This window comes from Salmo salar, unplaced genomic scaffold (assembly GCF_965601325.2).
Source record: "Salmo salar unplaced genomic scaffold, fSalSal1 ptg000135l, whole genome shotgun sequence".
Lineage (NCBI taxonomy): Eukaryota > Metazoa > Chordata > Actinopteri > Salmoniformes > Salmonidae > Salmo > Salmo salar.
In genome coordinates this window covers 622,987-646,209 of record NW_027675320.1, presented here as the reverse complement: position 1 = coordinate 646,209, position 23,223 = coordinate 622,987, and the positions used below count along the sequence as shown (strand labels likewise).

The 23,223-nt window shown below is 43.0% G+C and overlaps 33 non-coding genes across 33 annotated transcripts; 17 read left to right on the top strand and 16 right to left on the bottom strand.

Moving 5' to 3' along the window:
- The first annotated feature begins 663 nt into the window (after positions 1-663).
- On the top strand, positions 664-735 carry trnag-ucc (transfer RNA glycine (anticodon UCC)). Its single transcript has one exon. It is a non-coding gene; the product is annotated as a tRNA-Gly (tRNA).
- Positions 736-1,002: 267 nt separating this feature from the next.
- trnap-agg (transfer RNA proline (anticodon AGG)) lies at positions 1,003-1,074 on the bottom strand. Its single transcript has one exon. It is a non-coding gene; the product is annotated as a tRNA-Pro (tRNA).
- Positions 1,075-2,067: 993 nt separating this feature from the next.
- trnag-ucc (transfer RNA glycine (anticodon UCC)) lies at positions 2,068-2,139 on the top strand. The gene has a single exon. It is a non-coding gene; the product is annotated as a tRNA-Gly (tRNA).
- A 268-nt stretch (positions 2,140-2,407) lies between these two features.
- Positions 2,408-2,479, bottom strand: trnap-agg (transfer RNA proline (anticodon AGG)). Its single transcript has one exon. It is a non-coding gene; the product is annotated as a tRNA-Pro (tRNA).
- A 993-nt stretch (positions 2,480-3,472) lies between these two features.
- On the top strand, positions 3,473-3,544 carry trnag-ucc (transfer RNA glycine (anticodon UCC)). Its single transcript has one exon. It is a non-coding gene; the product is annotated as a tRNA-Gly (tRNA).
- A 267-nt stretch (positions 3,545-3,811) lies between these two features.
- trnap-agg (transfer RNA proline (anticodon AGG)) lies at positions 3,812-3,883 on the bottom strand. The gene has a single exon. It is a non-coding gene; the product is annotated as a tRNA-Pro (tRNA).
- Positions 3,884-4,876: 993 nt separating this feature from the next.
- trnag-ucc (transfer RNA glycine (anticodon UCC)) lies at positions 4,877-4,948 on the top strand. Its single transcript has one exon. It is a non-coding gene; the product is annotated as a tRNA-Gly (tRNA).
- A 268-nt stretch (positions 4,949-5,216) lies between these two features.
- On the bottom strand, positions 5,217-5,288 carry trnap-agg (transfer RNA proline (anticodon AGG)). The gene has a single exon. It is a non-coding gene; the product is annotated as a tRNA-Pro (tRNA).
- Positions 5,289-6,281: 993 nt separating this feature from the next.
- trnag-ucc (transfer RNA glycine (anticodon UCC)) lies at positions 6,282-6,353 on the top strand. The gene has a single exon. It is a non-coding gene; the product is annotated as a tRNA-Gly (tRNA).
- Positions 6,354-6,620: 267 nt separating this feature from the next.
- Positions 6,621-6,692, bottom strand: trnap-agg (transfer RNA proline (anticodon AGG)). Its single transcript has one exon. It is a non-coding gene; the product is annotated as a tRNA-Pro (tRNA).
- A 993-nt stretch (positions 6,693-7,685) lies between these two features.
- trnag-ucc (transfer RNA glycine (anticodon UCC)) lies at positions 7,686-7,757 on the top strand. The gene has a single exon. It is a non-coding gene; the product is annotated as a tRNA-Gly (tRNA).
- A 267-nt stretch (positions 7,758-8,024) lies between these two features.
- trnap-agg (transfer RNA proline (anticodon AGG)) lies at positions 8,025-8,096 on the bottom strand. The gene has a single exon. It is a non-coding gene; the product is annotated as a tRNA-Pro (tRNA).
- Positions 8,097-9,089: 993 nt separating this feature from the next.
- trnag-ucc (transfer RNA glycine (anticodon UCC)) lies at positions 9,090-9,161 on the top strand. The gene has a single exon. It is a non-coding gene; the product is annotated as a tRNA-Gly (tRNA).
- A 267-nt stretch (positions 9,162-9,428) lies between these two features.
- On the bottom strand, positions 9,429-9,500 carry trnap-agg (transfer RNA proline (anticodon AGG)). Its single transcript has one exon. It is a non-coding gene; the product is annotated as a tRNA-Pro (tRNA).
- A 993-nt stretch (positions 9,501-10,493) lies between these two features.
- Positions 10,494-10,565, top strand: trnag-ucc (transfer RNA glycine (anticodon UCC)). Its single transcript has one exon. It is a non-coding gene; the product is annotated as a tRNA-Gly (tRNA).
- A 267-nt stretch (positions 10,566-10,832) lies between these two features.
- trnap-agg (transfer RNA proline (anticodon AGG)) lies at positions 10,833-10,904 on the bottom strand. The gene has a single exon. It is a non-coding gene; the product is annotated as a tRNA-Pro (tRNA).
- Positions 10,905-11,897: 993 nt separating this feature from the next.
- Positions 11,898-11,969, top strand: trnag-ucc (transfer RNA glycine (anticodon UCC)). Its single transcript has one exon. It is a non-coding gene; the product is annotated as a tRNA-Gly (tRNA).
- A 267-nt stretch (positions 11,970-12,236) lies between these two features.
- Positions 12,237-12,308, bottom strand: trnap-agg (transfer RNA proline (anticodon AGG)). Its single transcript has one exon. It is a non-coding gene; the product is annotated as a tRNA-Pro (tRNA).
- A 993-nt stretch (positions 12,309-13,301) lies between these two features.
- trnag-ucc (transfer RNA glycine (anticodon UCC)) lies at positions 13,302-13,373 on the top strand. Its single transcript has one exon. It is a non-coding gene; the product is annotated as a tRNA-Gly (tRNA).
- Positions 13,374-13,640: 267 nt separating this feature from the next.
- On the bottom strand, positions 13,641-13,712 carry trnap-agg (transfer RNA proline (anticodon AGG)). The gene has a single exon. It is a non-coding gene; the product is annotated as a tRNA-Pro (tRNA).
- Positions 13,713-14,705: 993 nt separating this feature from the next.
- Positions 14,706-14,777, top strand: trnag-ucc (transfer RNA glycine (anticodon UCC)). Its single transcript has one exon. It is a non-coding gene; the product is annotated as a tRNA-Gly (tRNA).
- Positions 14,778-15,044: 267 nt separating this feature from the next.
- On the bottom strand, positions 15,045-15,116 carry trnap-agg (transfer RNA proline (anticodon AGG)). The gene has a single exon. It is a non-coding gene; the product is annotated as a tRNA-Pro (tRNA).
- A 993-nt stretch (positions 15,117-16,109) lies between these two features.
- On the top strand, positions 16,110-16,181 carry trnag-ucc (transfer RNA glycine (anticodon UCC)). Its single transcript has one exon. It is a non-coding gene; the product is annotated as a tRNA-Gly (tRNA).
- Positions 16,182-16,448: 267 nt separating this feature from the next.
- On the bottom strand, positions 16,449-16,520 carry trnap-agg (transfer RNA proline (anticodon AGG)). The gene has a single exon. It is a non-coding gene; the product is annotated as a tRNA-Pro (tRNA).
- A 993-nt stretch (positions 16,521-17,513) lies between these two features.
- trnag-ucc (transfer RNA glycine (anticodon UCC)) lies at positions 17,514-17,585 on the top strand. The gene has a single exon. It is a non-coding gene; the product is annotated as a tRNA-Gly (tRNA).
- A 267-nt stretch (positions 17,586-17,852) lies between these two features.
- trnap-agg (transfer RNA proline (anticodon AGG)) lies at positions 17,853-17,924 on the bottom strand. Its single transcript has one exon. It is a non-coding gene; the product is annotated as a tRNA-Pro (tRNA).
- Positions 17,925-18,917: 993 nt separating this feature from the next.
- On the top strand, positions 18,918-18,989 carry trnag-ucc (transfer RNA glycine (anticodon UCC)). The gene has a single exon. It is a non-coding gene; the product is annotated as a tRNA-Gly (tRNA).
- Positions 18,990-19,256: 267 nt separating this feature from the next.
- On the bottom strand, positions 19,257-19,328 carry trnap-agg (transfer RNA proline (anticodon AGG)). The gene has a single exon. It is a non-coding gene; the product is annotated as a tRNA-Pro (tRNA).
- Positions 19,329-20,321: 993 nt separating this feature from the next.
- Positions 20,322-20,393, top strand: trnag-ucc (transfer RNA glycine (anticodon UCC)). Its single transcript has one exon. It is a non-coding gene; the product is annotated as a tRNA-Gly (tRNA).
- Positions 20,394-20,660: 267 nt separating this feature from the next.
- Positions 20,661-20,732, bottom strand: trnap-agg (transfer RNA proline (anticodon AGG)). Its single transcript has one exon. It is a non-coding gene; the product is annotated as a tRNA-Pro (tRNA).
- A 993-nt stretch (positions 20,733-21,725) lies between these two features.
- trnag-ucc (transfer RNA glycine (anticodon UCC)) lies at positions 21,726-21,797 on the top strand. Its single transcript has one exon. It is a non-coding gene; the product is annotated as a tRNA-Gly (tRNA).
- A 267-nt stretch (positions 21,798-22,064) lies between these two features.
- Positions 22,065-22,136, bottom strand: trnap-agg (transfer RNA proline (anticodon AGG)). Its single transcript has one exon. It is a non-coding gene; the product is annotated as a tRNA-Pro (tRNA).
- Positions 22,137-23,129: 993 nt separating this feature from the next.
- trnag-ucc (transfer RNA glycine (anticodon UCC)) lies at positions 23,130-23,201 on the top strand. Its single transcript has one exon. It is a non-coding gene; the product is annotated as a tRNA-Gly (tRNA).
- The last annotated feature ends 22 nt before the right edge of the window (positions 23,202-23,223 follow it).

The following is a 23,223-nucleotide window of genomic DNA, read 5'->3' as shown; positions in this document are numbered from 1 at the left end:
GAGTTGACTGATGCATCAGTACGTGAATCAAAGTAAACGAATGTAAAAAATACCCATTCAAATCGATCAGTTTTCAACTAGAGAGATTGAGATGTGTCGTATCTGTCTCAAGCCTCCATAACTGTTTATGTTACACCTCCACATCTGCAATGAAAGGTGGTGGAGCTAGAGCGGTGTTAGTCAAACCATGAGACATACCTATAATCGGTCTTCTCACAAAAACATCTGCAGCTTCTGAACCGTTTGACCTACAAATTCGTATGACCACTCCCCGGAAAGGGGAGGCCCTCACGAACACGGTGGTGTTCCCAATTTGTCTCTACGTCCCCCACAAGTGTCAGGGGACCCGTCTGAAGTCGGAACCCTTTATGTGCCAACTTCTGTTTGTAGAATCCAAAATCTTTGGGCAACAAACTAATGTGACCCCACTTGTCACAATGTTCTCAGTTTTGCCCTACGTTCCCCACAAGTGTCACGGGACTAATCTGAAGGTAACAGGTACTGATTAAAATGATAGATTTTTTAACCAGGGACCTCTCGCACCCTAAGCCATAATCGTACACTAACACCAACGATCCGTTTGGTCAAATAATTTTCACTTTCCACAAAAATGACGGTCAGGATATGAATCGATGTCTCCATGTTGCTAGCGAGCTTCAAATAGCATTGGTGGTATAGTGGTGAGCATAGCTGCCTTCCAAGCAGTTGACCCGGGTTGGATTCCCGGCCAATGCAGAGCATGACATATTCACTAGTTTTAGGGGCTGGGTGTAATTTCAAGTCTATTACATTGGAATCAATCTTCGTGGAAGTACGATTTGCTCTTACTTTTTGCAGGTTTTCTAAATGAAGTGCGACATTGAGCCAACTAGTGAATATGACAATAGATTAGCTGTCCATCGCCTAAACCATTCAGCCACCTCGTCCTGCGCCCAAGAGGTGGCTGTTTGCGACCAGTGGCCTGAGATCTGCCTCTCTGAGCTTGTTAAAAGATCTGCAAAAGGGCTCATCCGGGATTTGAACCCGGGACCTCTCGCACCCTAAGCGAGAATCATACCCCTAGACCAACGAGCCTTACACAATAACAAAATAGTTTTGCTTTCTGCGGCAATGACAATGAGGATATCCATTGTTCTTGTCCATGGTGCTTGGAAAGATTGAACCTCATGTGAGTGTTTGTGCTATACTTGTGAGCATAGCAGTCTTCCAAACAGTTGAACAGGCTTCAGTTCAAATCTTTTGTATTTCATCTGCTGTGTTTTTCACATTCTGTCTTCTTAAGCCGCGACAGCAAACTGATGATGAGTGTTGACAAATGAATATTGAGCAAAATGAGATCAATTAATATTTTAAAAGAGAAACTGAAAAAATAAAACTTCAAAAAGAATGGAGCTCATTTATTTTGAGTTGACTGATGCATCAGTACGTGAATCAAAGTAAACGAATGTAAAAAATACCCATTCAAATCGATCAGTTTTCAACTAGAGAGATTGAGATGTGTCGTATCTGTCTCAAGCCTCCATAACTGTTTATGTTACACCTCCACATCTGCAATGAAAGGTGGTGGAGCTAGAGCGGTGTTAGTCAAACCATGAGACATACCTATAATCGGTCTTCTCACAAAAACATCTGCAGCTTCTGAACCGTTTGACCTACAAATTCGTATGACCACTCCCCGGAAAGGGGAGGCCCTCACGAACACGGTGGTGTTCCCAATTTGTCTCTACGTCCCCCACAAGTGTCAGGGGACCCGTCTGAAGTCGGAACCCTTTATGTGCCAACTTCTGTTTGTAGAATCCAAAATCTTTGGGCAACAAACTAATGTGACCCCACTTGTCACAATGTTCTCAGTTTTGCCCTACGTTCCCCACAAGTGTCACGGGACTAATCTGAAGGTAACAGGTACTGATTAAAATGATAGATTTTTTAACCAGGGACCTCTCGCACCCTAAGCCATAATCGTACACTAACACCAACGATCCGTTTGGTCAAATAATTTTCACTTTCCACAAAAATGACGGTCAGGATATGAATCGATGTCTCCATGTTGCTAGCGAGCTTCACATAGCATTGGTGGTATAGTGGTGAGCATAGCTGCCTTCCAAGCAGCTGACCCGGGTTCGATTCCCGGCCAATGCAGAGCATGACATATTCACTTGTTTTAGGGGCTGGGTGTAATTTCAAGTCTATTACATTGGAATCAATCTTCGTGGAAGTACGATTTGCTCTTACTTTTTGCAGGTTTTCTAAATGAAGTGCGACGATTGAGCCAACTAGTGAATATGACAATAGATTAGCTGTCCATCGCCTAAACCATTCAGCCACCTCGTCCTGCGCCCAAGAGGTGGCTGTTTGCGACCAGTGGCCTGAGATCTGCCTCTCTGAGCTTGTTAAAAGATCTGCAAAAGGGCTCATCCGGGATTTGAACCCGGGACCTCTCGCACCCTAAGCGAGAATCATACCCCTAGACCAACGAGCCTTACACAATAACAAAATAGTTTTGCTTTCTGCGGCAATGACAATGAGGATATCCATTGTTCTTGTCCATGGTGCTTGGAAAGATTGAACCTCATGTGAGTGTTTGTGCTATACTTGTGAGCATAGCAGTCTTCCAAACTGTTGACCAGGCTTCAGTTCAAATCTTTTGTATTTCATCTGCTGTGTTTTTCACATTCTGTCTTCTTAAGCCGCGACAGCAAACTGATGATGAGTGTTGACAAATGAATATTGAGCAAAATGAGATCAATTAATATTTTAAAAGAGAAACTGAAAAAATAAAACTTCAAAAAGAATGGAGCTCATTTATTTTGAGTTGACTGATGCATCAGTACGTGAATCAAAGTAAACGAATGTAAAAAATACCCATTCAAATCGATCAGTTTTCAACTAGAGAGATTGAGATGTGTCGTATCTGTCTCAAGCCTCCATAACTGTTTATGTTACACCTCCACATCTGCAATGAAAGGTGGTGGAGCTAGAGCGGTGTTAGTCAAACCATGAGACATACCTATAATCGGTCTTCTCACAAAAACATCTGCAGCTTCTGAACCGTTTGACCTACAAATTCGTATGACCACTCCCCGGAAAGGGGAGGCCCTCACGAACACGGTGGTGTTCCCAATTTGTCTCTACGTCCCCCACAAGTGTCAGGGGACCCGTCTGAAGTCGGAACCCTTTATGTGCCAACTTCTGTTTGTAGAATCCAAAATCTTTGGGCAACAAACTAATGTGACCCCACTTGTCACAATGTTCTCAGTTTTGCCCTACGTTCCCCACAAGTGTCACGGGACTAATCTGAAGGTAACAGGTACTGATTAAAATGATAGATTTTTTAACCAGGGACCTCTCGCACCCTAAGCCATAATCGTACACTAACACCAACGATCCGTTTGGTCAAATAATTTTCACTTTCCACAAAAATGACGGTCAGGATATGAATCGATGTCTCCATGTTGCTAGCGAGCTTCAAATAGCATTGGTGGTATAGTGGTGAGCATAGCTGCCTTCCAAGCAGTTGACCCGGGTTGGATTCCCGGCCAATGCAGAGCATGACATATTCACTAGTTTTAGGGGCTGGGTGTAATTTCAAGTCTATTACATTGGAATCAATCTTCGTGGAAGTACGATTTGCTCTTACTTTTTGCAGGTTTTCTAAATGAAGTGCGACATTGAGCCAACTAGTGAATATGACAATAGATTAGCTGTCCATCGCCTAAACCATTCAGCCACCTCGTCCTGCGCCCAAGAGGTGGCTGTTTGCGACCAGTGGCCTGAGATCTGCCTCTCTGAGCTTGTTAAAAGATCTGCAAAAGGGCTCATCCGGGATTTGAACCCGGGACCTCTCGCACCCTAAGCGAGAATCATACCCCTAGACCAACGAGCCTTACACAATAACAAAATAGTTTTGCTTTCTGCGGCAATGACAATGAGGATATCCATTGTTCTTGTCCATGGTGCTTGGAAAGATTGAACCTCATGTGAGTGTTTGTGCTATACTTGTGAGCATAGCAGTCTTCCAAACAGTTGAACAGGCTTCAGTTCAAATCTTTTGTATTTCATCTGCTGTGTTTTTCACATTCTGTCTTCTTAAGCCGCGACAGCAAACTGATGATGAGTGTTGACAAATGAATATTGAGCAAAATGAGATCAATTAATATTTTAAAAGAGAAACTGAAAAAATAAAACTTCAAAAAGAATGGAGCTCATTTATTTTGAGTTGACTGATGCATCAGTACGTGAATCAAAGTAAACGAATGTAAAAAATACCCATTCAAATCGATCAGTTTTCAACTAGAGAGATTGAGATGTGTCGTATCTGTCTCAAGCCTCCATAACTGTTTATGTTACACCTCCACATCTGCAATGAAAGGTGGTGGAGCTAGAGCGGTGTTAGTCAAACCATGAGACATACCTATAATCGGTCTTCTCACAAAAACATCTGCAGCTTCTGAACCGTTTGACCTACAAATTCGTATGACCACTCCCCGGAAAGGGGAGGCCCTCACGAACACGGTGGTGTTCCCAATTTGTCTCTACGTCCCCCACAAGTGTCAGGGGACCCGTCTGAAGTCGGAACCCTTTATGTGCCAACTTCTGTTTGTAGAATCCAAAATCTTTGGGCAACAAACTAATGTGACCCCACTTGTCACAATGTTCTCAGTTTTGCCCTACGTTCCCCACAAGTGTCACGGGACTAATCTGAAGGTAACAGGTACTGATTAAAATGATAGATTTTTTAACCAGGGACCTCTCGCACCCTAAGCCATAATCGTACACTAACACCAACGATCCGTTTGGTCAAATAATTTTCACTTTCCACAAAAATGACGGTCAGGATATGAATCGATGTCTCCATGTTGCTAGCGAGCTTCACATAGCATTGGTGGTATAGTGGTGAGCATAGCTGCCTTCCAAGCAGCTGACCCGGGTTTGATTCCCGGCCAATGCAGAGCATGACATATTCACTTGTTTTAGGGGCTGGGTGTAATTTCAAGTCTATTACATTGGAATCAATCTTCGTGGAAGTACGATTTGCTCTTACTTTTTGCAGGTTTTCTAAATGAAGTGCGACGATTGAGCCAACTAGTGAATATGACAATAGATTAGCTGTCCATCGCCTAAACCATTCAGCCACCTCGTCCTGCGCCCAAGAGGTGGCTGTTTGCGACCAGTGGCCTGAGATCTGCCTCTCTGAGCTTGTTAAAAGATCTGCAAAAGGGCTCATCCGGGATTTGAACCCGGGACCTCTCGCACCCTAAGCGAGAATCATACCCCTAGACCAACGAGCCTTACACAATAACAAAATAGTTTTGCTTTCTGCGGCAATGACAATGAGGATATCCATTGTTCTTGTCCATGGTGCTTGGAAAGATTGAACCTCATGTGAGTGTTTGTGCTATACTTGTGAGCATAGCAGTCTTCCAAACTGTTGACCAGGCTTCAGTTCAAATCTTTTGTATTTCATCTGCTGTGTTTTTCACATTCTGTCTTCTTAAGCCGCGACAGCAAACTGATGATGAGTGTTGACAAATGAATATTGAGCAAAATGAGATCAATTAATATTTTAAAAGAGAAACTGAAAAAATAAAACTTCAAAAAGAATGGAGCTCATTTATTTTGAGTTGACTGATGCATCAGTACGTGAATCAAAGTAAACGAATGTAAAAAATACCCATTCAAATCGATCAGTTTTCAACTAGAGAGATTGAGATGTGTCGTATCTGTCTCAAGCCTCCATAACTGTTTATGTTACACCTCCACATATGCAATGAAAGGTGGTGGAGCTAGAGCGGTGTTAGTCAAACCATGAGACATACCTATAATCGGTCTTCTCACAAAAACATCTGCAGCTTCTGAACCGTTTGACCTACAAATTCGTATGACCACTCCCCGGAAAGGGGAGGCCCTCACGAACACGGTGGTGTTCCCAATTTGTCTCTACGTCCCCCACAAGTGTCAGGGGACCCGTCTGAAGTCGGAACCCTTTATGTGCCAACTTCTGTTTGTAGAATCCAAAATCTTTGGGCAACAAACTAATGTGACCCCACTTGTCACAATGTTCTCAGTTTTGCCCTACGTTCCCCACAAGTGTCACGGGACTAATCTGAAGGTAACAGGTACTGATTAAAATGATAGATTTTTTAACCAGGGACCTCTCGCACCCTAAGCCATAATCGTACACTAACACCAACGATCCGTTTGGTCAAATAATTTTCACTTTCCACAAAAATGACGGTCAGGATATGAATCGATGTCTCCATGTTGCTAGCGAGCTTCACATAGCATTGGTGGTATAGTGGTGAGCATAGCTGCCTTCCAAGCAGTTGACCCGGGTTCGATTCCCGGCCAATGCAGAGCATGACATATTCACTTGTTTTAGGGGCTGGGTGTAATTTCAAGTCTATTACATTGGAATCAATCTTCGTGGAAGTACGATTTGCTCTTACTTTTTGCAGGTTTTCTAAATGAAGTGCGACATTGAGCCAACTAGTGAATATGACAATAGATTAGCTGTCCATCGCCTAAACCATTCAGCCACCTCGTCCTGCGCCCAAGAGGTGGCTTTTTGCGACCAGTGGCCTGAGATCTGCCTCTCTGAGCTTGTTAAAAGATCTGCAAAAGGGCTCATCCGGGATTTGAACCCAGGACCTCTCGCACCCTAAGCGAGAATCATACCCCTAGACCAACGAGCCTTACACAATAACAAAATAGTTTTGCTTTCTGTGGCAATGACAATGAGGATATCCATTGTTCTTGTCCATGGTGCTTGGAAAGATTGAACCTCATGTGAGTGTTTGTGCTATACTTGTGAGCATAGCAGTCTTCCAAACAGTTGAACAGGCTTCAGTTCAAATCTTTTGTATTTCATCTGCTGTGTTTTTCACATTCTGTCTTCTTAAGCCGCGACAGCAAACTGATGATGAGTGTTGACAAATGAATATTGAGCAAAATGAGATCAATTAATATTTTAAAAGAGAAACTGAAAAAATAAAACTTCAAAAAGAATGGAGCTCATTTATTTTGAGTTGACTGATGCATCAGTACGTGAATCAAAGTAAACGAATGTAAAAAATACCCATTCAAATCGATCAGTTTTCAACTAGAGAGATTGAGATGTGTCGTATCTGTCTCAAGCCTCCATAACTGTTTATGTTACACCTCCACATCTGCAATGAAAGGTGGTGGAGCTAGAGCGGTGTTAGTCAAACCATGAGACATACCTATAATCGGTCTTCTCACAAAAACATCTGCAGCTTCTGAACCGTTTGACCTACAAATTCGTATGACCACTCCCCGGAAAGGGGAGGCCCTCACGAACACGGTGGTGTTCCCAATTTGTCTCTACGTCCCCCACAAGTGTCAGGGGACCCGTCTGAAGTCGGAACCCTTTATGTGCCAACTTCTGTTTGTAGAATCCAAAATCTTTGGGCAACAAACTAATGTGACCCCACTTGTCACAATGTTCTCAGTTTTGCCCTACGTTCCCCACAAGTGTCACGGGACTAATCTGAAGGTAACAGGTACTGATTAAAATGATAGATTTTTTAACCAGGGACCTCTCGCACCCTAAGCCATAATCGTACACTAACACCAACGATCCGTTTGGTCAAATAATTTTCACTTTCCACAAAAATGACGGTCAGGATATGAATCGATGTCTCCATGTTGCTAGCGAGCTTCACATAGCATTGGTGGTATAGTGGTGAGCATAGCTGCCTTCCAAGCAGTTGACCCGGGTTCGATTCCCGGCCAATGCAGAGCATGACATATTCACTTGTTTTAGGGGCTGGGTGTAATTTCAAGTCTATTACATTGGAATCAATCTTCGTGGAAGTACGATTTGCTCTTACTTTTTGCAGGTTTTCTAAATGAAGTGCGACATTGAGCCAACTAGTGAATATGACAATAGATTAGCTGTCCATCGCCTAAACCATTCAGCCACCTCGTCCTGCGCCCAAGAGGTGGCTTTTTGCGACCAGTGGCCTGAGATCTGCCTCTCTGAGCTTGTTAAAAGATCTGCAAAAGGGCTCATCCGGGATTTGAACCCAGGACCTCTCGCACCCTAAGCGAGAATCATACCCCTAGACCAACGAGCCTTACACAATAACAAAATAGTTTTGCTTTCTGTGGCAATGACAATGAGGATATCCATTGTTCTTGTCCATGGTGCTTGGAAAGATTGAACCTCATGTGAGTGTTTGTGCTATACTTGTGAGCATAGCAGTCTTCCAAACAGTTGAACAGGCTTCAGTTCAAATCTTTTGTATTTCATCTGCTGTGTTTTTCACATTCTGTCTTCTTAAGCCGCGACAGCAAACTGATGATGAGTGTTGACAAATGAATATTGAGCAAAATGAGATCAATTAATATTTTAAAAGAGAAACTGAAAAAATAAAACTTCAAAAAGAATGGAGCTCATTTATTTTGAGTTGACTGATGCATCAGTACGTGAATCAAAGTAAACGAATGTAAAAAATACCCATTCAAATCGATCAGTTTTCAACTAGAGAGATTGAGATGTGTCGTATCTGTCTCAAGCCTCCATAACTGTTTATGTTACACCTCCACATCTGCAATGAAAGGTGGTGGAGCTAGAGCGGTGTTAGTCAAACCATGAGACATACCTATAATCGGTCTTCTCACAAAAACATCTGCAGCTTCTGAACCGTTTGACCTACAAATTCGTATGACCACTCCCCGGAAAGGGGAGGCCCTCACGAACACGGTGGTGTTCCCAATTTGTCTCTACGTCCCCCACAAGTGTCAGGGGACCCGTCTGAAGTCGGAACCCTTTATGTGCCAACTTCTGTTTGTAGAATCCAAAATCTTTGGGCAACAAACTAATGTGACCCCACTTGTCACAATGTTCTCAGTTTTGCCCTACGTTCCCCACAAGTGTCACGGGACTAATCTGAAGGTAACAGGTACTGATTAAAATGATAGATTTTTTAACCAGGGACCTCTCGCACCCTAAGCCATAATCGTACACTAACACCAACGATCCGTTTGGTCAAATAATTTTCACTTTCCACAAAAATGACGGTCAGGATATGAATCGATGTCTCCATGTTGCTAGCGAGCTTCACATAGCATTGGTGGTATAGTGGTGAGCATAGCTGCCTTCCAAGCAGTTGACCCGGGTTCGATTCCCGGCCAATGCAGAGCATGACATATTCACTTGTTTTAGGGGCTGGGTGTAATTTCAAGTCTATTACATTGGAATCAATCTTCGTGGAAGTACGATTTGCTCTTACTTTTTGCAGGTTTTCTAAATGAAGTGCGACATTGAGCCAACTAGTGAATATGACAATAGATTAGCTGTCCATCGCCTAAACCATTCAGCCACCTCGTCCTGCGCCCAAGAGGTGGCTTTTTGCGACCAGTGGCCTGAGATCTGCCTCTCTGAGCTTGTTAAAAGATCTGCAAAAGGGCTCATCCGGGATTTGAACCCAGGACCTCTCGCACCCTAAGCGAGAATCATACCCCTAGACCAACGAGCCTTACACAATAACAAAATAGTTTTGCTTTCTGTGGCAATGACAATGAGGATATCCATTGTTCTTGTCCATGGTGCTTGGAAAGATTGAACCTCATGTGAGTGTTTGTGCTATACTTGTGAGCATAGCAGTCTTCCAAACAGTTGAACAGGCTTCAGTTCAAATCTTTTGTATTTCATCTGCTGTGTTTTTCACATTCTGTCTTCTTAAGCCGCGACAGCAAACTGATGATGAGTGTTGACAAATGAATATTGAGCAAAATGAGATCAATTAATATTTTAAAAGAGAAACTGAAAAAATAAAACTTCAAAAAGAATGGAGCTCATTTATTTTGAGTTGACTGATGCATCAGTACGTGAATCAAAGTAAACGAATGTAAAAAATACCCATTCAAATCGATCAGTTTTCAACTAGAGAGATTGAGATGTGTCGTATCTGTCTCAAGCCTCCATAACTGTTTATGTTACACCTCCACATCTGCAATGAAAGGTGGTGGAGCTAGAGCGGTGTTAGTCAAACCATGAGACATACCTATAATCGGTCTTCTCACAAAAACATCTGCAGCTTCTGAACCGTTTGACCTACAAATTCGTATGACCACTCCCCGGAAAGGGGAGGCCCTCACGAACACGGTGGTGTTCCCAATTTGTCTCTACGTCCCCCACAAGTGTCAGGGGACCCGTCTGAAGTCGGAACCCTTTATGTGCCAACTTCTGTTTGTAGAATCCAAAATCTTTGGGCAACAAACTAATGTGACCCCACTTGTCACAATGTTCTCAGTTTTGCCCTACGTTCCCCACAAGTGTCACGGGACTAATCTGAAGGTAACAGGTACTGATTAAAATGATAGATTTTTTAACCAGGGACCTCTCGCACCCTAAGCCATAATCGTACACTAACACCAACGATCCGTTTGGTCAAATAATTTTCACTTTCCACAAAAATGACGGTCAGGATATGAATCGATGTCTCCATGTTGCTAGCGAGCTTCACATAGCATTGGTGGTATAGTGGTGAGCATAGCTGCCTTCCAAGCAGTTGACCCGGGTTCGATTCCCGGCCAATGCAGAGCATGACATATTCACTTGTTTTAGGGGCTGGGTGTAATTTCAAGTCTATTACATTGGAATCAATCTTCGTGGAAGTACGATTTGCTCTTACTTTTTGCAGGTTTTCTAAATGAAGTGCGACATTGAGCCAACTAGTGAATATGACAATAGATTAGCTGTCCATCGCCTAAACCATTCAGCCACCTCGTCCTGCGCCCAAGAGGTGGCTTTTTGCGACCAGTGGCCTGAGATCTGCCTCTCTGAGCTTGTTAAAAGATCTGCAAAAGGGCTCATCCGGGATTTGAACCCAGGACCTCTCGCACCCTAAGCGAGAATCATACCCCTAGACCAACGAGCCTTACACAATAACAAAATAGTTTTGCTTTCTGTGGCAATGACAATGAGGATATCCATTGTTCTTGTCCATGGTGCTTGGAAAGATTGAACCTCATGTGAGTGTTTGTGCTATACTTGTGAGCATAGCAGTCTTCCAAACAGTTGAACAGGCTTCAGTTCAAATCTTTTGTATTTCATCTGCTGTGTTTTTCACATTCTGTCTTCTTAAGCCGCGACAGCAAACTGATGATGAGTGTTGACAAATGAATATTGAGCAAAATGAGATCAATTAATATTTTAAAAGAGAAACTGAAAAAATAAAACTTCAAAAAGAATGGAGCTCATTTATTTTGAGTTGACTGATGCATCAGTACGTGAATCAAAGTAAACGAATGTAAAAAATACCCATTCAAATCGATCAGTTTTCAACTAGAGAGATTGAGATGTGTCGTATCTGTCTCAAGCCTCCATAACTGTTTATGTTACACCTCCACATCTGCAATGAAAGGTGGTGGAGCTAGAGCGGTGTTAGTCAAACCATGAGACATACCTATAATCGGTCTTCTCACAAAAACATCTGCAGCTTCTGAACCGTTTGACCTACAAATTCGTATGACCACTCCCCGGAAAGGGGAGGCCCTCACGAACACGGTGGTGTTCCCAATTTGTCTCTACGTCCCCCACAAGTGTCAGGGGACCCGTCTGAAGTCGGAACCCTTTATGTGCCAACTTCTGTTTGTAGAATCCAAAATCTTTGGGCAACAAACTAATGTGACCCCACTTGTCACAATGTTCTCAGTTTTGCCCTACGTTCCCCACAAGTGTCACGGGACTAATCTGAAGGTAACAGGTACTGATTAAAATGATAGATTTTTTAACCAGGGACCTCTCGCACCCTAAGCCATAATCGTACACTAACACCAACGATCCGTTTGGTCAAATAATTTTCACTTTCCACAAAAATGACGGTCAGGATATGAATCGATGTCTCCATGTTGCTAGCGAGCTTCACATAGCATTGGTGGTATAGTGGTGAGCATAGCTGCCTTCCAAGCAGTTGACCCGGGTTCGATTCCCGGCCAATGCAGAGCATGACATATTCACTTGTTTTAGGGGCTGGGTGTAATTTCAAGTCTATTACATTGGAATCAATCTTCGTGGAAGTACGATTTGCTCTTACTTTTTGCAGGTTTTCTAAATGAAGTGCGACATTGAGCCAACTAGTGAATATGACAATAGATTAGCTGTCCATCGCCTAAACCATTCAGCCACCTCGTCCTGCGCCCAAGAGGTGGCTGTTTGCGACCAGTGGCCTGAGATCTGCCTCTCTGAGCTTGTTAAAAGATCTGCAAAAGGGCTCATCCGGGATTTGAACCCGGGACCTCTCGCACCCTAAGCGAGAATCATACCCCTAGACCAACGAGCCTTACACAATAACAAAATAGTTTTGCTTTCTGCGGCAATGACAATGAGGATATCCATTGTTCTTGTCCATGGTGCTTGGAAAGATTGAACCTCATGTGAGTGTTTGTGCTATACTTGTGAGCATAGCAGTCTTCCAAACAGTTGAACAGGCTTCAGTTCAAATCTTTTGTATTTCATCTGCTGTGTTTTTCACATTCTGTCTTCTTAAGCCGCGACAGCAAACTGATGATGAGTGTTGACAAATGAATATTGAGCAAAATGAGATCAATTAATATTTTAAAAGAGAAACTGAAAAAATAAAACTTCAAAAAGAATGGAGCTCATTTATTTTGAGTTGACTGATGCATCAGTACGTGAATCAAAGTAAACGAATGTAAAAAATACCCATTCAAATCGATCAGTTTTCAACTAGAGAGATTGAGATGTGTCGTATCTGTCTCAAGCCTCCATAACTGTTTATGTTACACCTCCACATCTGCAATGAAAGGTGGTGGAGCTAGAGCGGTGTTAGTCAAACCATGAGACATACCTATAATCGGTCTTCTCACAAAAACATCTGCAGCTTCTGAACCGTTTGACCTACAAATTCGTATGACCACTCCCCGGAAAGGGGAGGCCCTCACGAACACGGTGGTGTTCCCAATTTGTCTCTACGTCCCCCACAAGTGTCAGGGGACCCGTCTGAAGTCGGAACCCTTTATGTGCCAACTTCTGTTTGTAGAATCCAAAATCTTTGGGCAACAAACTAATGTGACCCCACTTGTCACAATGTTCTCAGTTTTGCCCTACGTTCCCCACAAGTGTCACGGGACTAATCTGAAGGTAACAGGTACTGATTAAAATGATAGATTTTTTAACCAGGGACCTCTCGCACCCTAAGCCATAATCGTACACTAACACCAACGATCCGTTTGGTCAAATAATTTTCACTTTCCACAAAAATGACGGTCAGGATATGAATCGATGTCTCCATGTTGCTAGCGAGCTTCACATAGCATTGGTGGTATAGTGGTGAGCATAGCTGCCTTCCAAGCAGTTGACCCGGGTTCGATTCCCGGCCAATGCAGAGCATGACATATTCACTTGTTTTAGGGGCTGGGTGTAATTTCAAGTCTATTACATTGGAATCAATCTTCGTGGAAGTACGATTTGCTCTTACTTTTTGCAGGTTTTCTAAATGAAGTGCGACATTGAGCCAACTAGTGAATATGACAATAGATTAGCTGTCCATCGCCTAAACCATTCAGCCACCTCGTCCTGCGCCCAAGAGGTGGCTGTTTGCGACCAGTGGCCTGAGATCTGCCTCTCTGAGCTTGTTAAAAGATCTGCAAAAGGGCTCATCCGGGATTTGAACCTGGGACCTCTCGCACCCTAAGCGAGAATCATACCCCTAGACCAACGAGCCTTACACAATAACAAAATAGTTTTGCTTTCTGCGGCAATGACAATGAGGATATCCATTGTTCTTGTCCATGGTGCTTGGAAAGATTGAACCTCATGTGAGTGTTTGTGCTATACTTGTGAGCATAGCAGTCTTCCAAACAGTTGAACAGGCTTCAGTTCAAATCTTTTGTATTTCATCTGCTGTGTTTTTCACATTCTGTCTTCTTAAGCCGCGACAGCAAACTGATGATGAGTGTTGACAAATGAATATTGAGCAAAATGAGATCAATTAATATTTTAAAAGAGAAACTGAAAAAATAAAACTTCAAAAAGAATGGAGCTCATTTATTTTGAGTTGACTGATGCATCAGTACGTGAATCAAAGTAAACGAATGTAAAAAATACCCATTCAAATCGATCAGTTTTCAACTAGAGAGATTGAGATGTGTCGTATCTGTCTCAAGCCTCCATAACTGTTTATGTTACACCTCCACATCTGCAATGAAAGGTGGTGGAGCTAGAGCGGTGTTAGTCAAACCATGAGACATACCTATAATCGGTCTTCTCACAAAAACATCTGCAGCTTCTGAACCGTTTGACCTACAAATTCGTATGACCACTCCCCGGAAAGGGGAGGCCCTCACGAACACGGTGGTGTTCCCAATTTGTCTCTACGTCCCCCACAAGTGTCAGGGGACCCGTCTGAAGTCGGAACCCTTTATGTGCCAACTTCTGTTTGTAGAATCCAAAATCTTTGGGCAACAAACTAATGTGACCCCACTTGTCACAATGTTCTCAGTTTTGCCCTACGTTCCCCACAAGTGTCACGGGACTAATCTGAAGGTAACAGGTACTGATTAAAATGATAGATTTTTTAACCAGGGACCTCTCGCACCCTAAGCCATAATCGTACACTAACACCAACGATCCGTTTGGTCAAATAATTTTCACTTTCCACAAAAATGACGGTCAGGATATGAATCGATGTCTCCATGTTGCTAGCGAGCTTCACATAGCATTGGTGGTATAGTGGTGAGCATAGCTGCCTTCCAAGCAGTTGACCCGGGTTCGATTCCCGGCCAATGCAGAGCATGACATATTCACTTGTTTTAGGGGCTGGGTGTAATTTCAAGTCTATTACATTGGAATCAATCTTCGTGGAAGTACGATTTGCTCTTACTTTTTGCAGGTTTTCTAAATGAAGTGCGACATTGAGCCAACTAGTGAATATGACAATAGATTAGCTGTCCATCGCCTAAACCATTCAGCCACCTCGTCCTGCGCCCAAGAGGTGGCTGTTTGCGACCAGTGGCCTGAGATCTGCCTCTCTGAGCTTGTTAAAAGATCTGCAAAAGGGCTCATCCGGGATTTGAACCCGGGACCTCTCGCACCCTAAGCGAGAATCATACCCCTAGACCAACGAGCCTTACACAATAACAAAATAGTTTTGCTTTCTGCGGCAATGACAATGAGGATATCCATTGTTCTTGTCCATGGTGCTTGGAAAGATTGAACCTCATGTGAGTGTTTGTGCTATACTTGTGAGCATAGCAGTCTTCCAAACTGTTGAACAGGCTTCAGTTCAAATCTTTTGTATTTCATCTGCTGTGTTTTTCACATTCTGTCTTCTTAAGCCGCGACAGCAAACTGATGATGAGTGTTGACAAATGAATATTGAGCAAAATGAGATCAATTAATATTTTAAAAGAGAAACTGAAAAAATAAAACTTCAAAAAGAATGGAGCTCATTTATTTTGAGTTGACTGATGCATCAGTACGTGAATCAAAGTAAACGAATGTAAAAAATACCCATTCAAATCGATCAGTTTTCAACTAGAGAGATTGAGATGTGTCGTATCTGTCTCAAGCCTCCATAACTGTTTATGTTACACCTCCACATCTGCAATGAAAGGTGGTGGAGCTAGAGCGGTGTTAGTCAAACCATGAGACATACCTATAATCGGTCTTCTCACAAAAACATCTGCAGCTTCTGAACCGTTTGACCTACAAATTCGTATGACCACTCCCCGGAAAGGGGAGGCCCTCACGAACACGGTGGTGTTCCCAATTTGTCTCTACGTCCCCCACAAGTGTCAGGGGACCCGTCTGAAGTCGGAACCCTTTATGTGCCAACTTCTGTTTGTAGAATCCAAAATCTTTGGGCAACAAACTAATGTGACCCCACTTGTCACAATGTTCTCAGTTTTGCCCTACGTTCCCCACAAGTGTCACGGGACTAATCTGAAGGTAACAGGTACTGATTAAAATGATAGATTTTTTAACCAGGGACCTCTCGCACCCTAAGCCATAATCGTACACTAACACCAACGATCCGTTTGGTCAAATAATTTTCACTTTCCACAAAAATGACGGTCAGGATATGAATCGATGTCTCCATGTTGCTAGCGAGCTTCACATAGCATTGGTGGTATAGTGGTGAGCATAGCTGCCTTCCAAGCAGTTGACCCGGGTTCGATTCCCGGCCAATGCAGAGCATGACATATTCACTTGTTTTAGGGGCTGGGTGTAATTTCAAGTCTATTACATTGGAATCAATCTTCGTGGAAGTACGATTTGCTCTTACTTTTTGCAGGTTTTCTAAATGAAGTGCGACATTGAGCCAACTAGTGAATATGACAATAGATTAGCTGTCCATCGCCTAAACCATTCAGCCACCTCGTCCTGCGCCCAAGAGGTGGCTGTTTGCGACCAGTGGCCTGAGATCTGCCTCTCTGAGCTTGTTAAAAGATCTGCAAAAGGGCTCATCCGGGATTTGAACCCGGGACCTCTCGCACCCTAAGCGAGAATCATACCCCTAGACCAACGAGCCTTACACAATAACAAAATAGTTTTGCTTTCTGCGGCAATGACAATGAGGATATCCATTGTTCTTGTCCATGGTGCTTGGAAAGATTGAACCTCATGTGAGTGTTTGTGCTATACTTGTGAGCATAGCAGTCTTCCAAACTGTTGAACAGGCTTCAGTTCAAATCTTTTGTATTTCATCTGCTGTGTTTTTCACATTCTGTCTTCTTAAGCCGCGACAGCAAACTGATGATGAGTGTTGACAAATGAATATTGAGCAAAATGAGATCAATTAATATTTTAAAAGAGAAACTGAAAAAATAAAACTTCAAAAAGAATGGAGCTCATTTATTTTGAGTTGACTGATGCATCAGTACGTGAATCAAAGTAAACGAATGTAAAAAATACCCATTCAAATCGATCAGTTTTCAACTAGAGAGATTGAGATGTGTCGTATCTGTCTCAAGCCTCCATAACTGTTTATGTTACACCTCCACATCTGCAATGAAAGGTGGTGGAGCTAGAGCGGTGTTAGTCAAACCATGAGACATACCTATAATCGGTCTTCTCACAAAAACATCTGCAGCTTCTGAACCGTTTGACCTACAAATTCGTATGACCACTCCCCGGAAAGGGGAGGCCCTCACGAACACGGTGGTGTTCCCAATTTGTCTCTACGTCCCCCACAAGTGTCAGGGGACCCGTCTGAAGTCGGAACCCTTTATGTGCCAACTTCTGTTTGTAGAATCCAAAATCTTTGGGCAACAAACTAATGTGACCCCACTTGTCACAATGTTCTCAGTTTTGCCCTACGTTCCCCACAAGTGTCACGGGACTAATCTGAAGGTAACAGGTACTGATTAAAATGATAGATTTTTTAACCAGGGACCTCTCGCACCCTAAGCCATAATCGTACACTAACACCAACGATCCGTTTGGTCAAATAATTTTCACTTTCCACAAAAATGACGGTCAGGATATGAATCGATGTCTCCATGTTGCTAGCGAGCTTCACATAGCATTGGTGGTATAGTGGTGAGCATAGCTGCCTTCCAAGCAGTTGACCCGGGTTCGATTCCCGGCCAATGCAGAGCATGACATATTCACTTGTTTTAGGGGCTGGGTGTAATTTCAAGTCTATTACATTGGAATCAATCTTCGTGGAAGTACGATTTGCTCTTACTTTTTGCAGGTTTTCTAAATGAAGTGCGACATTGAGCCAACTAGTGAATATGACAATAGATTAGCTGTCCATCGCCTAAACCATTCAGCCACCTCGTCCTGCGCCCAAGAGGTGGCTGTTTGCGACCAGTGGCCTGAGATCTGCCTCTCTGAGCTTGTTAAAAGATCTGCAAAAGGGCTCATCCGGGATTTGAACCCGGGACCTCTCGCACCCTAAGCGAGAATCATACCCCTAGACCAACGAGCCTTACACAATAACAAAATAGTTTTGCTTTCTGCGGCAATGACAATGAGGATATCCATTGTTCTTGTCCATGGTGCTTGGAAAGATTGAACCTCATGTGAGTGTTTGTGCTATACTTGTGAGCATAGCAGTCTTCCAAACTGTTGAACAGGCTTCAGTTCAAATCTTTTGTATTTCATCTGCTGTGTTTTTCACATTCTGTCTTCTTAAGCCGCGACAGCAAACTGATGATGAGTGTTGACAAATGAATATTGAGCAAAATGAGATCAATTAATATTTTAAAAGAGAAACTGAAAAAATAAAACTTCAAAAAGAATGGAGCTCATTTATTTTGAGTTGACTGATGCATCAGTACGTGAATCAAAGTAAACGAATGTAAAAAATACCCATTCAAATCGATCAGTTTTCAACTAGAGAGATTGAGATGTGTCGTATCTGTCTCAAGCCTCCATAACTGTTTATGTTACACCTCCACATCTGCAATGAAAGGTGGTGGAGCTAGAGCGGTGTTAGTCAAACCATGAGACATACCTATAATCGGTCTTCTCACAAAAACATCTGCAGCTTCTGAACCGTTTGACCTACAAATTCGTATGACCACTCCCCGGAAAGGGGAGGCCCTCACGAACACGGTGGTGTTCCCAATTTGTCTCTACGTCCCCCACAAGTGTCAGGGGACCCGTCTGAAGTCGGAACCCTTTATGTGCCAACTTCTGTTTGTAGAATCCAAAATCTTTGGGCAACAAACTAATGTGACCCCACTTGTCACAATGTTCTCAGTTTTGCCCTACGTTCCCCACAAGTGTCACGGGACTAATCTGAAGGTAACAGGTACTGATTAAAATGATAGATTTTTTAACCAGGGACCTCTCGCACCCTAAGCCATAATCGTACACTAACACCAACGATCCGTTTGGTCAAATAATTTTCACTTTCCACAAAAATGACGGTCAGGATATGAATCGATGTCTCCATGTTGCTAGCCAGCTTCACATAGCATTGGTGGTATAGTGGTGAGAATAGCTGCCTTCCAAGCAGTTGACCCGGGTTCGATTCCCGGCCAATGCAGAGCATGACATATTCACTTGTTTTAGGGGCTGGGTGTAATTTCAAGTCTATTACATTGGAATCAATCTTCGTGGAAGTACGATTTGCTCTTACTTTTTGCAGGTTTTCTAAATGAAGTGCGACATTGAGCCAACTAGTGAATATGACAATAGATTAGCTGTCCATCGCCTAAACCATTCAGCCACCTCGTCCTGCGCCCAAGAGGTGGCTGTTTGCGACCAGTGGCCTGAGATCTGCCTCTCTGAGCTTGTTAAAAGATCTGCAAAAGGGCTCATCCGGGATTTGAACCCGGGACCTCTCGCACCCTAAGCGAGAATCATACCCCTAGACCAACGAGCCTTACACAATAACAAAATAGTTTTGCTTTCTGCGGCAATGACAATGAGGATATCCATTGTTCTTGTCCATGGTGCTTGGAAAGATTGAACCTCATGTGAGTGTTTGTGCTATACTTGTGAGCATAGCAGTCTTCCAAACTGTTGAACAGGCTTCAGTTCAAATCTTTTGTATTTCATCTGCTGTGTTTTTCACATTCTGTCTTCTTAAGCCGCGACAGCAAACTGATGATGAGTGTTGACAAATGAATATTGAGCAAAATGAGATCAATTAATATTTTAAAAGAGAAACTGAAAAAATAAAACTTCAAAAAGAATGGAGCTCATTTATTTTGAGTTGACTGATGCATCAGTACGTGAATCAAAGTAAACGAATGTAAAAAATACCCATTCAAATCGATCAGTTTTCAACTAGAGAGATTGAGATGTGTCGTATCTGTCTCAAGCCTCCATAACTGTTTATGTTACACCTCCACATCTGCAATGAAAGGTGGTGGAGCTAGAGCGGTGTTAGTCAAACCATGAGACATACCTATAATCGGTCTTCTCACAAAAACATCTGCAGCTTCTGAACCGTTTGACCTACAAATTCGTATGACCACTCCCCGGAAAGGGGAGGCCCTCACGAACACGGTGGTGTTCCCAATTTGTCTCTACGTCCCCCACAAGTGTCAGGGGACCCGTCTGAAGTCGGAACCCTTTATGTGCCAACTTCTGTTTGTAGAATCCAAAATCTTTGGGCAACAAACTAATGTGACCCCACTTGTCACAATGTTCTCAGTTTTGCCCTACGTTCCCCACAAGTGTCACGGGACTAATCTGAAGGTAACAGGTACTGATTAAAATGATAGATTTTTTAACCAGGGACCTCTCGCACCCTAAGCCATAATCGTACACTAACACCAACGATCCGTTTGGTCAAATAATTTTCACTTTCCACAAAAATGACGGTCAGGATATGAATCGATGTCTCCATGTTGCTAGCGAGCTTCACATAGCATTGGTGGTATAGTGGTGAGCATAGCTGCCTTCCAAGCAGTTGACCCGGGTTCGATTCCCGGCCAATGCAGAGCATGACATATTCACTTGTTTTAGGGGCTGGGTGTAATTTCAAGTCTATTACATTGGAATCAATCTTCGTGGAAGTACGATTTGCTCTTACTTTTTGCAGGTTTTCTAAATGAAGTGCGACATTGAGCCAACTAGTGAATATGACAATAGATTAGCTGTCCATCGCCTAAACCATTCAGCCACCTCGTCCTGCGCCCAAGAGGTGGCTGTTTGCGACCAGTGGCCTGAGATCTGCCTCTCTGAGCTTGTTAAAAGATCTGCAAAAGGGCTCATCCGGGATTTGAACCCGGGACCTCTCGCACCCTAAGCGAGAATCATACCCCTAGACCAACGAGCCTTACACAATAACAAAATAGTTTTGCTTTCTGCGGCAATGACAATGAGGATATCCATTGTTCTTGTCCATGGTGCTTGGAAAGATTGAACCTCATGTGAGTGTTTGTGCTATACTTGTGAGCATAGCAGTCTTCCAAACTGTTGAACAGGCTTCAGTTCAAATCTTTTGTATTTCATCTGCTGTGTTTTTCACATTCTGTCTTCTTAAGCCGCGACAGCAAACTGATGATGAGTGTTGACAAATGAATATTGAGCAAAATGAGATCAATTAATATTTTAAAAGAGAAACTGAAAAAATAAAACTTCAAAAAGAATGGAGCTCATTTATTTTGAGTTGACTGATGCATCAGTACGTGAATCAAAGTAAACGAATGTAAAAAATACCCATTCAAATCGATCAGTTTTCAACTAGAGAGATTGAGATGTGTCGTATCTGTCTCAAGCCTCCATAACTGTTTATGTTACACCTCCACATCTGCAATGAAAGGTGGTGGAGCTAGAGCGGTGTTAGTCAAACCATGAGACATACCTATAATCGGTCTTCTCACAAAAACATCTGCAGCTTCTGAACCGTTTGACCTACAAATTCGTATGACCACTCCCCGGAAAGGGGAGGCCCTCACGAACACGGTGGTGTTCCCAATTTGTCTCTACGTCCCCCACAAGTGTCAGGGGACCCGTCTGAAGTCGGAACCCTTTATGTGCCAACTTCTGTTTGTAGAATCCAAAATCTTTGGGCAACAAACTAATGTGACCCCACTTGTCACAATGTTCTCAGTTTTGCCCTACGTTCCCCACAAGTGTCACGGGACTAATCTGAAGGTAACAGGTACTGATTAAAATGATAGATTTTTTAACCAGGGACCTCTCGCACCCTAAGCCATAATCGTACACTAACACCAACGATCCGTTTGGTCAAATAATTTTCACTTTCCACAAAAATGACGGTCAGGATATGAATCGATGTCTCCATGTTGCTAGCGAGCTTCACATAGCATTGGTGGTATAGTGGTGAGCATAGCTGCCTTCCAAGCAGTTGACCCGGGTTCGATTCCCGGCCAATGCAGAGCATGACATATTCACTAGTTTTAGGGGCTGGGTGTAATTTCAAGTCTATTACATTGGAATCAATCTTCGTGGAAGTACGATTTGCTCTTACTTTTTGCAGGTTTTCTAAATGAAGTGCGACATTGAGCCAACTAGTGAATATGACAATAGATTAGCTGTCCATCGCCTAAACCATTCAGCCACCTCGTCCTGCGCCCAAGAGGTGGCTGTTTGCGACCAGTGGCCTGAGATCTGCCTCTCTGAGCTTGTTAAAAGATCTGCAAAAGGGCTCATCCGGGATTTGAACCCGGGACCTCTCGCACCCTAAGCGAGAATCATACCCCTAGACCAACGAGCCTTACACAATAACAAAATAGTTTTGCTTTCTGCGGCAATGACAATGAGGATATCCATTGTTCTTGTCCATGGTGCTTGGAAAGATTGAACCTCATGTGAGTGTTTGTGCTATACTTGTGAGCATAGCAGTCTTCCAAACTGTTGAACAGGCTTCAGTTCAAATCTTTTGTATTTCATCTGCTGTGTTTTTCACATTCTGTCTTCTTAAGCCGCGACAGCAAACTGATGATGAGTGTTGACAAATGAATATTGAGCAAAATGAGATCAATTAATATTTTAAAAGAGAAACTGAAAAAATAAAACTTCAAAAAGAATGGAGCTCATTTATTTTGAGTTGACTGATGCATCAGTACGTGAATCAAAGTAAACGAATGTAAAAAATACCCATTCAAATCGATCAGTTTTCAACTAGAGAGATTGAGATGTGTCGTATCTGTCTCAAGCCTCCATAACTGTTTATGTTACACCTCCACATCTGCAATGAAAGGTGGTGGAGCTAGAGCGGTGTTAGTCAAACCATGAGACATACCTATAATCGGTCTTCTCACAAAAACATCTGCAGCTTCTGAACCGTTTGACCTACAAATTCGTATGACCACTCCCCGGAAAGGGGAGGCCCTCACGAACACGGTGGTGTTCCCAATTTGTCTCTACGTCCCCCACAAGTGTCAGGGGACCCGTCTGAAGTCGGAACCCTTTATGTGCCAACTTCTGTTTGTAGAATCCAAAATCTTTGGGCAACAAACTAATGTGACCCCACTTGTCACAATGTTCTCAGTTTTGCCCTACGTTCCCCACAAGTGTCACGGGACTAATCTGAAGGTAACAGGTACTGATTAAAATGATAGATTTTTTAACCAGGGACCTCTCGCACCCTAAGCCATAATCGTACACTAACACCAACGATCCGTTTGGTCAAATAATTTTCACTTTCCACAAAAATGACGGTCAGGATATGAATCGATGTCTCCATGTTGCTAGCGAGCTTCACATAGCATTGGTGGTATAGTGGTGAGCATAGCTGCCTTCCAAGCAGTTGACCCGGGTTCGATTCCCGGCCAATGCAGAGCATGACATATTCACTTGTT